Raw genomic sequence first — 4,029 nt, forward strand, 5'->3', positions numbered from 1 at the left:
CGCCTAGAAGATAAATGTTTAGCAACAAACAAACAACCAACAACTTGGGATGCTAAACTTCGAAATTACAAAGGAAAAAAGATACAACATCAACGAACTTCTTCAGTAGATTGCTCACAACAAACTACTCCTCAATGACAATCAAAAGAAAATTTACAAAGTTATCACGGACCGGATCGACAACAACATTGGCGGGATTATTTACTTGGAGGCACCAAGCGGTACCGGGAAAACGTTTGTAATAAATCTTTTGCTGGCAGAAATACGTGCTGAACAACACATCGCACTTGCACTAACATCATTCGGTATACAGTATGGCAGCGACACTGATGGAAGAAGGACAAACTGCCCATACCGCGCTACAGCTACCTTTGAATATAGCCAAAGAACAATTCTCAGTATGTAAAATCTTAAGAGCATGTGGAACGGGATGAACTTCTAAATGAAGCTAAAAGTATCGTCTGAGATGAATGCACGATGACACATCAAAAGAATCGCTCGAAACCATTGACAGAACACACAAGACTTGCGAGCACACTCTGAAGTGATGTGAGAAGCTCTACTCATACTCTCAGGAGATTGTCGACAAACACTTCCAGTTATCCCCAAGTCCACACCAGCAGACGAAATCAACGCATGCTTTAAAAAATCATATCTCTCGTCACACATACAAATACTGCGACTAATAAAAATATGAGAGTTGAACCACTGAAGGACGAAACAACAGCACATTTTGCTGAACAATTTACAAATAGGCGGAGGCACATATCCTCCTCACCGGACGACAGGCCTCATTTAACTCGACAGTGATTTCTGACACATAGACACTGCTGAAGACGAACTCATCGACCAAGTTTATCCAGACATTGTTCAGAGTTATACAAATCCGGACTGGTGATTTGAAAGGGAAATTTTGGCAACTAAAAGTAATGTTGTCAACGATATCAACTTTAATATTGAAAAAAAAATCCCGGTGAAGAGATAATATACATATCGATCGGCACGATGGTAAACGTTGAAGAAAGTGTGAACTTCCCTACAGTGTTTCTAAACTCGTTGCAAGTACCAGCAATACCATTACAATGTCTTCGACTTAAAATTGGATCCACGATCATACTACTCAGAAAGCTCAATTAACCAAAACTCTGTAATGGAACAAGGATGATAGTCAAATAGCTGTCGAATAACGTAAGCGAAGCCGAAATTATGACTGAAAAGTACAAAGGACACACACTATCTATCCCCAGAATGCCACTGATCTATACTGAACTGCCATTCCAATTTAAAAAGACTGTACTTTTCAATCATGTTAGCCTCCAATTTTACAATTAACAAAGCGCAAGGACAAACTTTAAAGAATTGCGACATCAACCTCAAAGACTCCTGCTTCCCTCACGATCAACTGTACGTAGCTTGCACTCGAGTGGAAAATTCGAAAAATTGTCCATATATGCCACGAATAACAAAATGAAAATTGTTGTTTATAAACAAATATTTTGAATAGTTAGAATATGTTTTCAATAAACTTTTTTTACCTCTTATACTTTAACAAGTATTGTAAATAGTTATATATTTTACAAGAGTAATTATTTTACGAGGGTAATCCCAAAAGTAAGGTCTCCCATTTTTTTATAAGTACATAGACCTGTTTATTTCTACAATGGTTTACATCAGTTTGCAGCTTGAACATTTAGATATTTTCCGACATAATCATCATTTCTGTCGATGCGTTTTTGTAGACGCTGTTCCAGTTTTTGTATGCCCATATCATACCAGCTCGCCGGCATGCTGTTCAGAAAGTTATGAACCTCTTCTTTCACTTCGTCGTCGGAGCTGAATCGCCTTGCAGCTTAGGGGTCAGGTGATAGTCACTGGGTGCCAAGTCAGGATGTAGGGTGGGTGGGTGATTATGTTCCACTGAAACTGTTGCAGGAGAGCAACCGTTTGCCGAGCGATGTGTGAGCGAGCCTTGCTAAACATTCCTCTTCTCCCGTTCTGAATTGCCCGTTTGAGTTTCTTCAGTGCCACAGTATCTGTCTGCGTTAATTATGGTCCCAGTGGGCATAAAGTCAACCAACAATACCCTTTTACGATGCCAAAACACGGTTGACTTTACCAGCAGACTGTGTTTGTTTGAATTTCCGTGGCTTTGACGAGGAACGGTGCCACCACTGGCATGATTGTTGCTTGGTCTCAGGTGTAAAGTGGTATGCCCGGGTTTCGTCACACGTGACAATTGAGTTCAGAAAGTTGTCCTGTTCGGCTGCAAGGCGTTGAAGAAATGCGCGGGAAGCATCAACTCGTTGCCGCATGTAGTCCTCAGTCAGCATGCGTGGCACCCATCTTGCGCACTCCTTCCGGTAGTTCAGTGTTTCCGTTAAAATTATGTGAGCGGTGGTTCAGGAAACCTCAGGAACCACGTGCAGAGATCATGCAGCTTGATCCGCCGATCTTCACGCATGCTTTGCTCAACCTTCAACACTGTCTCCTCAGAAATTGACGGTCCCCGGCTCCTTTGTTCGTCGTGAATTTCGGTCCGACCAGCTGTAAATTCTCTACACTATTACGAACATTTTTGACTCCCATGCACGACTCACCATATATTTCCGTCAATTGGCGATGGATTTCAATCGGCGCAGTGCCCTTTGCGTTCAAAACCCGAATAACTGCGGGCAGTTCGCACTTGGCAGTAACATCCAACGCGACCTCCATTCTCTACACCTGCCAAGCGAAGACTGAGCGCCTCAGCACGGCGTGCGCATGTTTACACATAGTACGTAGAGCAATCTTCATAACTTAGACGAAAATAAGAGACCTTACTTTTGGGATCACCCTCGTACCTCTTATTCTTTAAAATTTATCCTTTTATTCAAACTACCACACGATCTCATATCAACCCCATGAGTGAAACTGGGTACCCCAGCTAGTATATTTACATATATTACATGTGGCCCTCTACTAGTTATATAAAAACACGCGTGCATTCCAATGCAAGGTTGTGCCAAAATATCAAAGCAATCGGTGAAAAACTTCAAAGATCTGCGACATTGAACAAACGAATATTTAAATTTTTATTTACCTAGGAGGAAATGTTCGTTTGTTCAGAATGTAAAATCTTCGAAAGTTCTTCACCGATTGCTTTGAAATTTTCAAATAACGTTGCATTCGAATAGGTGCGTGTATTCCTACTGGAGCATCTTAGATATTTAAATACAATGACGGAAAAAACTGCAGCACCAAAAGGTAATTAATGTAGAGTAATGAAATGTAGGAAATACGTTTGTCTAGGTGACATATTTAAGAGAATAACATTGCAAGACCACAGGGTAATGTAAGCGCAAGATAAGGTATTGCAAATCTGAAATTCTGGTAAATTAATAACTGGTGTAACCGCCAAACTCTTGAATGTAAACATGCTAATGTGCATCTATTGCATTGTACAGGTGCGGTATGTTACTTTGTAGAATGTAGTTTCAGGTCTGTTGCGCTTGGTACATTAATACAGGGACGGTTACTGCAGATTGTGGATGACATTGGAGTCTTCGTCCGATAATGTCATATATATGTTCGACTGGAGACAGATATGGTGATGTAGCTGACCAAGGCAACAAGTCGACACTCCAAAGATCATGCTAAGCTATAACAGTGGCATGTGGACCCCCCCCCCTTCCCGACCCCCCCCCCCCAAGCCTGCAACGCTTTTCATGAATGGCAGCATAATAGACGGAATCACCAGACTGACGTACAATTATTGCAATCATCGTGCGTGGAATAGCCACGGGAGTGCTCCTGAAGTCATACGAAATGGCACTCCACACCCCAGACCGTAACTCCAGGTGTAGGTCCAGTGTGTCTAGCACGCAGACATGCTGGTTGCAGGCCCTCAACCGGACTCCTTCTAACCAACACAATGCCAAAATTGGCACAGAGGCAGAACAAGCTTTCATCATAAAACGCAACGGACCTGCACCCTATCCTCCAATGAAAACTCGCTTCACACCACTGACGTCGCAAATGGTGCTGGTGTGG

Source organism: Schistocerca cancellata, chromosome 8 (genome assembly GCF_023864275.1).
Source record: "Schistocerca cancellata isolate TAMUIC-IGC-003103 chromosome 8, iqSchCanc2.1, whole genome shotgun sequence".
Taxonomy (NCBI): domain Eukaryota; kingdom Metazoa; phylum Arthropoda; class Insecta; order Orthoptera; family Acrididae; genus Schistocerca; species Schistocerca cancellata.